The sequence below is a fragment of the Excalfactoria chinensis genome, chromosome 4 (genome assembly GCF_039878825.1).
Source record: "Excalfactoria chinensis isolate bCotChi1 chromosome 4, bCotChi1.hap2, whole genome shotgun sequence".
NCBI classification, from domain to species: Eukaryota; Metazoa; Chordata; class Aves; order Galliformes; family Phasianidae; genus Excalfactoria; species Excalfactoria chinensis.
In genome coordinates this window covers 26,319,226-26,332,296 of record NC_092828.1, presented here as the reverse complement: position 1 = coordinate 26,332,296, position 13,071 = coordinate 26,319,226, and positions in this window count along the sequence as shown.

Genomic DNA, 13,071 nt, shown 5'->3' with positions numbered 1-13,071 from the left:
CATTTACAGAGTTAATATTATAAGACATTTCTGCAGACCTTCACAACCAGGTGTGGATTTTAGCATACATATCTTTTACCTTCACCACTCGAGAAGTTTTCTGAAGCAAAAACTACATTGGAAATCATATACCTTTTGCATCAAACACATCAACATTTCCCAAAGCAGTGTAGTTACTTTGCAATCTAGTAAGTCTAACTTTCTCATCACATGTATTGGTAGTCTCAGTTTTGAAGTCACACCCTTGTTTCGTTTAGAAATATCTGGATATCTCTTGCCGCCCTTAGGTGAGCCTGATTTGACTGATAGAGAGCTTACCAGATTCAGTGTTTCACCAGTTTAACATTTGAATTTCCTTATCTCTCTTAGTTAACAAATGTATAGAATTGATGCTTTGCTACAACGTATTCTATTGAATTATTCTGACATCTGACACTTTAATATGAGGCAGTTCCCTCCCCCTCCTCCTCATTCTTTGCGGGGCTGAGTGAATAGAATTAATTTAACTTCACTACTATGGCCTTGTCTTTCTCAAGATCAGTCAGTGTGTTTTAGTTGTCTATTAAACTTTTTTTTCTGGTTGGATTCCCAATTCTGACGCATTTGAAAAAGTGTGTATGCTTTTTTGTTTGTTTGTTTGTTCATTTTCCTTGCTAATTTCTATGCATTTAAAAAAACTTCCCTGGAATCTCTTTTATTATTTATTGCTAGGGTTCATACTTAATAATAATAATAATAATAAATAAAAGCATGTTAATGCATGAAATATTTTGTTATTTCACATTTTTATTCATTTAGCACAAGTCTTAAGTTTTTGCTTTTTTTTTTTTTTTTTTTTTTTTTTTTTACTTTCTAAAAGCTTCTTTTTACTTTGCTGTTTTAGTGTGATAGACTCCTTGCTTGATTGCTTGCTTCAGTTTTTAAAAGGAATTTTAATAAGCAATGTGTAGGATAATGCATAGGCTTACACAGTGTTTATTCTGCTAATTAGCACTTTACCCTTTTACCAGTCCTTTTTCATACCTTCAGCTCCTTGGTTGCCTCATAACCCAACACTGCATGTATGGATTAAAGGAATAAAAATTTAAAAATAAATAAATAAATAAAAAGAATGGCACCAAAATCCTTTCCCAGACTCCAATAATTTCTGGAAATTGTATTCCTTGAGAAAAATGGTCTTTTTTTTTTATTTTACAGCTTGCCACAGATTTTCATACCATGTATATGTCAAACAGTTTTTGAATCCATGTACTGCTTCCTTTCCAATGCTCCTGGTCCACATATATCAACATCTATCCCCAAGCCCTCTCATTAATAAATACTAAACATTTCGATACAGAGCAGATATGCTGTAGTTCTATTTTTTATGAACATCAATTTTTACAAAAATGTCAGTGAATGTAATCTTCTGAAGTCCCTAGAGCAGTAGAGATGGATAATTTGGCAGAATTTCATTTCTATTTACTTATTTATTTGCATAATCCTGAGTAAATAATCAGTATTAAACGTAAGATATTTGATCTAGTGACTGCATCATATTCATTCAAGACTGTAATTTTCTCAGTATGATAAGGAGAAAGAGAATGACCATAGGAAACAGAAACAGTTAAATCAGATTTCCTCTATGAGATATATTATTATCACACCTTTTATTAACATCCCGAGATGTGATTATTTTGACTGTTACAATTATGGGGTCATTAGGAAAGTGATAGAAAGATTACAGTAATGAAGGCTACTTTTTATGCTCTTCACTTATGCCTATGTCAGCTCCTTTGACTTTGAAACTACAGACATTCAATCTTTTGGTTATACCATTTGTTTCAGCTTTAGGAGCTGAAGGAGTAAAAATGTTAGCCCATGAAATTTGGCTGATATATAATGGCCTCAAAGGCAAGTTAATGTATAGAAGTGACTTTATTTTACACTTCTAAAATGAGAGGCACAGTAATCTTATCAATTAGGCTGAGGCATTTGCTAGAATATCAAATTTATGCATAGTAAAAATTTAACTACAGTATTAAGGCAAAATGTTTGCTCAGCTCTAACAAAAACAAAGAATGTATGCAATATGGTTTAACAGTTGTCTTTAAATGTTTACAAGATGCTCATGAATAAATGCATAAAGTAGGTGAGAATTAATAAAATATTAGTTTATGAGAGTGTGCCTTGCATTTTACTTAAACATTATGGGCTTTATTTTGTCTCATGTAGCATGATACCATCCGACAGTACTATTCCTTGGACATACTGGGTGAGCAACTCAAAGCCCACCAACCACAAAATCTGAACTGTATATTTCAGTTTCTGTGCTAGCAATGCCTTTGACTTTTTGAACAAATGAAGTTAAGGATTTATGAAGTAGGAGCTGTTTAAATTCAGCCTTGTAATTGAAGTTGAGGAAGGCTGAAGAGTTATGCTATAAGTACCCTAATATTGTGTAAGGGCACTCCTTCAAACCCAGATGTTCTTTGGTTTTCTCAGTGTAATGGTGGAAGGGTTAAAAGCCCAACATTTTTGTCTCTGAAAACAGCCACAGGATAACCAGTTGCCAGTAGCAGCTGTGCACAGCACCTGGCTTTCCTCGGTCTGCATGGAGGTGCTGGACTCCTCCATCTCAGGAGATTTCTGTGCATGGGAAGAAGAGACCAGAAAGGAAAAACCCAAATAATTAAAGAAATTCTTGCTGCTGCATGTTTGGTGTGCTGGGCTTTGTTTTTAACTGGTTTATCTCTTGGCTTCCAGTATTTGGGCTGCAAGCTGCCAAGGGATAGTTGTTAGCAGGGCATTCAAACTCAGGTTTTCTTCTTCATCTTTAAGTTAAATTAATGCATTCTGCTGCTAGGATTCAGCTTGTATCGTAAAAAGATGGTGTAGAGTTTCACCAGCAAATGACAGTAAAATCCAGTTCTGTGGAGGTTTAATATCTGAAACGTCTGAAGAGCTTTTGTGGGGATCCACGGGCAGAATAAGAGGCCTTCTGAGTACTGGGTTTAAATATTTAATCACCAGAACTATGGCATCTGTAAAGATGATGTGCTTGAAAATCACAAAGAGGATGTCTGAACCATAGCTTAAGCAAAAGGTTACCTCCATTCTGTCTATAATGAGCCTGATCCTACAGCCATGATTAATTCAACATTTCTCCCACACACAGACACAAAAAGAAAATCTTATCTGTTTCCCAATTCCAGCAAGGCAGAGTGAGAACCCAGGCGCTGCTGTTCCCATGCATCAGGAAGCTTCTGCTTCAGGAGACTGGGGAGCAGAGAGTTGAGCTGAAAGTGAGCTGAAAGTGCCTGCCTCCTTGCCTTGGCTTGATTATAATTAATCTGAGGGGGGAAAATCGTTTATTTTTAAAAAGCTTCCGAGTTTATTTTCTTTTGATCCGACTTTCCAGCTTTAAAGTACACTTTTGCACAGCTGGGGAGGGATTGGCCTTGCTGTTTTGTGTGTGTGGCTTTTCTTTCCAATGAAAATCCTTCCTTACAGTTATCTGACCATTGCCAAGGGCCTGTTGTTTTTGTTGCTGGTTTTGTTTTGTTTTGTTGGTTTTGTTTTTGTTTATTTGTTTGTTTGTTTGTTGCATTCCACCATAATGGCTTCTGTTTACCTCACTGGATTGAATCCCATTTCCTGGCAGCTACTTTAAATCTGGACGACTGGGATGGTTGGGAGGATGACCCAAACTTAACAGCAGCATGTGCTGTTACAGAAGGAGAAACTATTCAAGTTGCAAAGTGTTTTAAGTATCAGTTCATTGGGAATATGGCTAATTTCATAGCATATTTTTGTAACAAAAAATGTGGTTTATTTTCAACAAGCTACCAAAGCACTTACTCTTTCTAGTCTAGCTTGCTTATTAAAAAGACACTAAGATTTCACAACCCTAATCTTAATAGCTTTTACATGTATGTATACTTCTTTTCATAATTTATATGATACTATGATAATTTAAATAAAGGAAGTTTTAAAATATGCAAATATATATGCATAGATTTACTGTGATATTAGGGGAAAGGACTTTAACTTTTCGTTCTGCTACAAGAAACCTGAGTCATTTTGTGATAAATAATCAAGCCAGTCATACAAGGAGCAAGTCCAGGACGCCACACAAGTAGATCGAGCCCTATTTTGAGAAGAACAAGGAACCACTGCAGAAGCACAGAAGCCCCGTGTGTCTTTGCTCAGGACAATGAATTTGAGCCAATAATTGCGACATTGGGATGGATGTCTGTTAGTCCCGGTCTTCTTGACGATTCTTCTGCCTAGCATGGGAGAAGAACCTGCTAATTTCGCTCTTTTGAACCGGCGAGCATAATAGATGCCTAAACATCCATTATGTACCTATTATGTCCCCATTAGGTACAATAATAGCCAATCTGAATGTGGCCTTAATTGCTTTATGTAAATGCTGTAGAAATGTGTGTGTTAACAACAATAAAGACTTTTACTGCCAGAAGAAAACCTACCAACGAAGTCACAGCTTCTTGATAATGGCCCATTATCCATTAACTGTGTGCACATAAAAGAACGTATCTTTTGCAAAATGCCCTTGCAATGGAACTGCAGCTGAGAGGTTATATTTCTAATAAAAGTGTTGTCTAATCAAACACCAGCAGCAATTTGCAAAGACCAGGAGGGCAGCATGGAAGGGATTTTGAAGAGGCAAAAGGCGAGAAAGATGCTGGAGGACGTAGGTAAAATAAGGCAGGAAGATCTGAGGTGCTCTCTGGGCAGGAGGTGGCCAAGGCAGACAAAAGAGCTGATAGGGAAATGCAGTCAAAAGCCCGAAGAAGAATCTGAGAAAAAAATAGCTGCAATATAGGGGAGTGTCCAGCTTCAGCCCTTTGCCTGCAACAAGGACTACGCATTTTCATTCCACTGTGTTCTCATAATTTTCCTGAAGAACAGGATGACCCAAGGGCAAATGGAAGCCTTTTTCATTGGATATGAAGGAAATCCATTTCTTTTTTATGTGGTTGACATTCCTCAAATCTGAGTCCATCAAACATCATTTTTTCAATGTTCAAAATCACTGCAGTAAAAATTTGGGATTTTTTTTAGTATGCATATTTTGAACTCTACATTTCTACATTGATAGAAGAGTGAGCAGTCAGAGGAACTGATGTAGAAGGGTGAATGTAAAGGCCAAGGTATAAAAATCCCAGTCTCCTGCATACTTTTGTACACAGAGACATTTTTTATGTGGACTGGAAGCAAAAGAGGTGCAAGAGGCTGCCATCCTCCTCATTCTCATCCCTAGAGACATTCAGAAAGGTCAGGCTGGATGGTTCTCTGAGCAACCTGATCTAGCTGTAGGTGTCCTTGTTCATTGCAGGGGAATTGGACTAGGTCACTTTTAAAGGTCCCTTCCAGTTCAAACGATTCTATGATTATATGACCTTTTCCAGTGGAGGGAAGAACTAATTAAGAAATGCTGTTCTGGCTAATTGTATGTGAGCAACACAGGAGTTATGACCAGCCCTGTGATACAGAGCCCTGGTACTGTACGAAGTCATCTTCAGGCATTACTACTGTTTGGAGTGAATATAAAGCCATGGGGACATTTGGATTAGATAAAGAGGCTTCTGAAACTTCCTGCATTCAGGTGATAATCAGCTCTCTGTGTGTGCAGACATGTATTCTTGAGCAGTTTACTTATCCTGGCAAATCCCAGCGAGGTATCTTGGCTTTGAACTATGAAATTGACTATTTTGATCTTTTGTCTAGGGACTCCAAAGGACAAGAACTAACTAAACAACTGAGGACTGAGACTGACACGCATAATAATTTTTTCTTTTTACCATTATCTATTGTAATTTTTAATTCTTGCTGGAAATAAATAAATAAATAAATCTTCCACTAAAAAATGCCATAATTTAAAAGACTCTTGATGACAGTTGAGGTTAAAGAACATTATTTCTAGCAGCTTCATCATGAAGTTGTGGGACCAGCATGTGTAAATAATATAGTCAAAATAACAGACTATAGTCTGTTATTAATAGCAATTATTATTTAAAACTTGCAACTTGTTTGCATAACTTTGCTTGTGTTTTTACAGAAAGAACAACTACATCTACAATTAACTCATAAGTAAATGCATAAACTTCCAGTTCCTATTCATGTAGTATTTCTATATTACATAGGACCATCACTCCTTTTTTTTCCTTAGGAGAATGAGGTTCAGAAAAATACTCAGGGAGTAAAGCATATCTTTTCATCAATATCTCTTCTGTATTACTTTTTCCAGATGAAGAACGCTTGCTTTACTTTTTATTGTTTCTATTTTTATTTTTTTAATAATATCTCATATATGCTTCTAAACTTGCATATCCTACTCTTCTCTTTGAAAGTAATGGGGTCAAAAATAGAATTATTTTCTTTATTCAGTAGGTCATATAAAGAATTACGGTGCTGGAAAAAAAAAAAAAAAAAAAAAAAAAAAAAAAAAAAAAAAAAAAAAGGAATTGAAAGGAACATGATTTCAAAATATTTTCTTTATTTATACAGCTTGTTATCCTTGACAGAATTTTTATCAAATTTATGAGAAGCTGTGGTTTACATCTGATTATTATGTTGTCTGTCTACAAACACTCCACTTCATGACAGCAACTAGATCCTCGCCGAATTGTAGCCTTTTCTTTCATGTGTAACTGTTGCAGCTCAGACTGAATAAAAGCTGGTAAGGGCGATAGTCACTGATTCAACAAGCTGTTAAAGCCTAATTTCTGTCGTTCAACAAACACAAACCATGACCCGACTTCCAGGTTGGATCAGGCTGTTCATGGTTTCTCGGGGGCAGGGCAGTGGGAAGAGAGGCCTGAGGGAAGAAGCAGCAGTGCATACGGTTTCATCAACAGGCCAAAATATCTCAGAATCTCACAGAGAGAGGAGAGAGCATGGGAAAAGAGATGTCTTTAGGAAGGCAATTCTGGAACTTCTAGCAGGTGAACACTTTCTGTGTTGGAGAAACAAACAAATTGTCTATCAGCTTGTGTTAATGGTAGTAATAAGGGAAAAAAAAAATACAAAACAAAACAAAACAAAAAAACATACCTAGTTATTTTTTCATTGATTTCAGTGACACTTTGCATTTTTGTTTTTGGAGTTAAAGCACTGAAACAGATTATCTCAGGGAAGTCTTTGTTTTGTACTGTTTGTTTGCTTCCTTGCTATTATTAGTATTATTTTTCCCCATGCAAGGCTGTACCTGAGCAGTGCTGGGTCATGGCAGCTGCTTCACCTCCTAGCTAGTGTTGGAGGCTGATGATTCCACTTCCAATACATATTTGCTTCCTGCATCCTCTGCCCAGATACCCCTATTCCTACTCCAGACAGTGGGACAGGACAGTGTGGCCTACAACCTGCCTGAGGCTTTGCAAGCCAGCAGGATGTCTTCTTCACCACTAGCCATTTCAGGAGCTGGAAGAGCATGAGCAGGGGGTCCTGCATTGCCGTGTAGGTTGGAGGTGATGGATGAGACTAGACTGATGGAGGCAAGGGGGCTGGCCAAGCACTGCAGCTTTTGGAGAAGATCCAGGCAGTGCCGGGTGTGTGAGGCAGAGACGGCGCCTGGGAGACTTGGAGATCTCTTCTTGAATAAAAGGGAAGGTTTCCATAGAAACTTCTCTTTTATTTTAAACAGATTTTAAAAAGGAATTTAGCAAACTATAAAATCAAGCTTCCAGAGCCCAATTTCAGCTATTCCTTATTGATTGCATTATAAATGAACATAAAAGCCTGCAGCCTGGAACTGAAAGCTAGAGACAGGCTTCTGCCAGCTCCCTTGTTCTCTCTACTAGTGCGTAACCTCTATTAGGTGATAGTGGCAGTCACACATGCTTTCTAGCACCCTCCATTTTATAAAAGGAGCTTTCTTAGAGAATCTCATCAAAAAAGCTCTTTGTTCGTTAATGAAAACACATCTCTAGGACTTAGCATGCAATGCATGCATCACCCGTACTCCGAACACCCCCTACTTCACATGCAGTAGTGTACAAACAAGCAAAGTAAATGCCAAATGAACAGTTCTCTCCTACACTACATTTCCCAGAATACCAAAAGCCAGGGTGAGGGCTTACCTCACTCCATCTGCTGGAGGTAGGGGACAGGCTGTCTGGCCATCCCTTCCTTGAAGCATCTTCTGAAGTGGAGGAAGCACCCACAGACAGCAACTGAATCACTTAGCATCTTGAATACTGACAAACAACAATATTTTCTCCACCAAAAGGATAGTAAGGTATCCCTGTGAGAATCATTCCATTTTTCAATTACTCATTTTAAAGCCTCATTCAATTGCCCTCTCTCTTATGAGAGAATTCCTTTGGAAAATCCTTTAGTATCCAACATACACAAAACCAGAGAGTTATAAAATATTTTATCCTTATTTTCATAATACATTCATCCTGTCCTATTGGTAAGATTTTTAGCATTACTCTAATCAAAATGAAACAAGTCTGTTGGACAGAAATCACTGCAAACCCTTACACAGTGTCTTACAGAGGATTTATATGCTGGCAGTGCCCTGCGCACTCCAGTTAATGTACTGGTGTCTTTCCACTCCATTCTAGGCACAATTTTCTTTCATATAAAAATGCTTACATTTTTAACAAAGTATCCATGGTTCTAGGTGACAAGCATTAGGCATTACAGCCCTGGTCATGTAATCCTTCAGTGACCTAGCAGAAAGGGCTTTTTGCACTTCTTTTTTCCAGTGGAAAAATTTTAACAAAATTAAAAACAAACATTCTTTAAGAGATGGGGATGTTCTGATACTGGGATATTCCAAATATCAGAGATTAGCACTGCTTGGTATCTACCCTGACAAAACAGGACTCTGAACTTCTATCCTTGAGAGCAGCACAGTGCTCAGTAGGCTGAAAGGGCAGATGGCACAACCTCAGCTGCAGAAAGAGTGAAGGATGGGATTGTCTGTACAGCCAGTTCTTTGTAATTTGGCACCACTATGCTGCCACTGCGTTCTTTCCTTCATCTTGTGAAAGGACCCTGACAATTGGAAATATTCCCACTTATAACAAAAATAAAATAAGATACTGGCCTTTTATTTATTTATTTATTCAATTTTATTTTAAAGCTGGACTTCTACCCTAAATGTCTTCTGCCAGGTTTCTGATGTAAGAACAGCCAGAGATAGCTGAAAGGTAGAATAGCAGTAGTATAAAGAAGATTCTGGTGGCACATGCTACCTGTGTGTCACTGTTCAGGAGTATTTAACTTACCTGTCCATCAGCCAAATGAATTTAAAATCCCAGAAAAGAATTGTACAGTTCATGCTGCTGTTCCTCTGTCTTTTGTCCTCTGCAAACATAAATCTAGATTTCAAATTATAAAATATAGAACAGGTTGGAAATCATATATGCTGACTCACTATGAATTGTTATGAGTAACTTAATAGCTTAGTCATCTAACACAGAGGTATATTTGCAAAAATATTGAAATCTAGGAAGAGGAATAAAGTCTAACAGAACATAAATAAAATGCTTCTGTGTTTTTATGAGAGTAGTGTTTTGATTTTATTCTGATTGCTGCCAATTCTTAGAGATTTATTTCCCCAAACACTGAAATATAGTAATGACACAAAAAAAACTTTTTCTTTTTATTTCATTCTGGAAATGGAAAAAAGACACCTTGAGAAGGAACTATTTTCTTATATTTCAGTTACATCTTACATAATTACAAATTTAGCCTATTAACAGATATAGCATATTTGCAAACAGTAAAAATTTACATAATAATCACAACCCTTCTAACATTTTTTTTTAAAATGTTGAGAATCAGTAGAAAGTGAATGTAAAAAAAAGTCATGAGTGCCTATTATGCATAAAAATCTCCATATGTTCACATTTCCAATCAACAGATATCTAAAGATGTTGATGGTTTGGTTTTGTTTCTAAAAGTGAAAATATTAGCAGACTATTGCTGATTACTATTCCCAGTGGATATCTCTGTACTTTACTAATTCCTTACCACTTAAAGCAGAAGGACGTTGTCATCATTACTGTGATCCTAGGAGTCCAAGCTCCATCATAGGCATTATTCCAGTAGACATATGTGTATTGAACATAAAATTCATTTCCTTGTACGTGTTTCTTTCAACTGTAGTTACAGGTGAAAAATGATAACTCAACTGCATTCTTGTGGATTATTTTCAAATGATTAATATTTATCATTATCTGGACTTACTGAATAGCATGTTCTACTGGAGCAAATAGGAAAACAAAAGATGTTAGGCCACTTGTTTGCTACTGGCTGGCTACCTGCTGGGGTGCAGATAGAAGATAGGCAGGAAGCAACTCTTACAGCCACTGGGAAGGCTAGCATTTCAGTGCTAAACAGCTGAAACCAATGGCATTGGCAAAAGTATTTGAATGAGTTCCAGTTAGCATCATCAGTGTTCTGAATGGAGAAACTCACAAAGCTGCCATGTATTAGTATTGTATAAATACATAATAGTGTTATATAAGAGGATCACTTAACATTTGCTTGTAGCATATTTCAGTATATAATCTTGTGTAAACGCAGAGAATGTTTCAGAGCACGGATGCTTTAATATTATTATTATTATTGGTTTATTTAGTAGTTCCAAAACACATCAAAATACATTCCTGGCTTTTTAGAGCAGAGAATTTAAATATGACACAAAGAGACAGAGTAGCAAAAAAAGTGTGTCGAGAAAGATTTGAAAAATTTGCAAACAGGTCATGCGGATACATAGTTGAGACAAGAGCATATCTTGCATTGAAAAAGGGTTTTGTTTGGTTGTTGTGATTTTGTCCACTAGAACAAAACCTCCCTTTAGAAATGTCTCACAATTTTGTCTCTTGCAATTCCCAAGCCCTGCCAACATTCCTCACACAAAGAAGCAGGATTAATCCCTTGGAAAGAAGTGAGAAAAAGTAGGCTAGGATTATGGAAAAATATTAGCAGCAGTAGAGAATTTAGTAGCACAGTTAATATTCTTTCATTCCTGGATTTAACTATCAAGTTTGTACTGTTTTCTTTTAAAAACTGAGTGAATACTACTATCAGCCTTTGCTGACAAAGATAACCCTACGCACACTAAGTATTAGGAGCTGAATTAATGTTTCATAAAAAGCAGATAAAGGAACAGTTGTTAATAATTTATTTAAACATTGCCTTCCTGAAAAGGTTAACTCATCACATTTCATCTTAAGCCATAAACTCCCTACATTAATAATCACCAGTATTGATTATCTGTTTTCCCCTTCATTGGATGAGAATATAATGTGTTAAAAATAGCCTAAAAATAAGCTTTTCGCCCTTTGTGAATTGTGCTGACTTGACACTCCTGGGAAAAAGTTCTTAACACAGAAAGACATTGCAGTTTCACAATTTTTACCACCTAAAATTCCTTTATTTCTGTCTTTTTGTTCTACTTTTTCAAACCGTGATGCTCTAAAACTGATACACACTGTGAACAAATTCCAGACTACTGCTTGAGTTGCTACACACTAAATTCTCCTAAACTATCTTGATTTTTTTTTTATTTTTATTTATTTGCCTAATCACTGAGGCATTATAGCATTTGAGTACAAAAGGGAGAAAGTCTGAAATAAGCCATGTTACTCAGTCAGTCCTAACGTGTATGTCAGTTTTGTATCCTCTTCTGTGCAATTGGTTATGTGATAGTAATAGATTAAAATGGTCTTTTTAAATCATTATGTACTTGTCAGTGCATGCCACATACCTCTCTAAATAGTCACCAACAGTCATTTATTAGGACTTAGCTGGATTTGAGCTGGGCCCTGAGGAAACTGGGTCTGCAGTGATCTGATCTCCTCAGAAAACTCACTGTTGCTGGTTTACTGAACAGTAGTCAACAACTGAAATGAGCGTAGGAACTTTCATCTGTCTTGAGATATTTAAGAAATTCTCAATGTGTATGTGAACCTGAGGGGAACAGTGAAACTGCAGAGCATATGAAACTTAACGGTAATGTCTCGCTGAGATTAAGCAAAATGGCTTGCTTCCAGACTTCATTTCTTAGAACAAAAAGTATCTCCCTCTAGCACTAGGACTTGATTATGCCTTTAGATATGCACGGCACTGAAAATTTATGCATTGGAAAGGCTAGCAGCAGCCTCCATGACAAACTGTTGTTCCTTAGGGAAAATATCTTCCAAAAAGTGGCACACTGTGCCTGCTGTTAAATATTTCCCCAAATGTACAGTAAGATTGACCAGAAGCAATGTTATGTCCCTGTATTACAGTGTTTTAAAATGCTACCTAAAAGTTATAAAACATTTCAGGCACGGGAAAGGGCTGCCCAGAGAGCTGGTGGAGTCACTGACCCTGGAGGTGTTCAAGGAATGTTTGGACGTTGTGTTAAGGGACATGGTTTAGTGAGAACTATAGGGTGGATGTTTGGACTGGCTGATCTTGTGGGTTTTTTCCAACCTTGGTGACTCTATGATGTTTTGTTCTGTACCTCTTTCTACACTTAAATAAATAGAAAATACCCAAGATTTCTCAGTGAGGTTCTGTGATTACACCCTTTAAGTTCAGATTTTCAGTTCCAGAAATATGCTGGAGTACATGTCCAGCAGTAACTTAGATCTATCATCTTATATATTTAAATATATGCAAACCTAATATAAATGAGGTTTGTGTTTTCTGTATTTCTGTATCTCCCAAAAAGACAGATATGGGAAATCCAGACTAAGGACAATAGGATTGATTCAATCCAGTAGGAGATGTTATTTTTGACAACCTGTATTGAGAAAAGCAGACTTCTTGAAAGTACTAAAATGAATATGATAACACATATTTGTATATAAAGACTATATATTTGTGCATAAAGAGCAGGTAATTAGATTTTCATACATAAATAAAATAAATATAGCATTATCATTTAAAATTATATTGTTGTCTGAGCACAGTATCTAAGAAAACCTGATTTATTTTAATTTTTCTTGTGTTTGATTGACATTGTAATTGAATTATACTAAGCTGTAGCATAATCTCACCTCTGATTAGACAACAGAGATTCTGCTTACTGAGAAAAATAATAAAAAAAGAAAATAATAA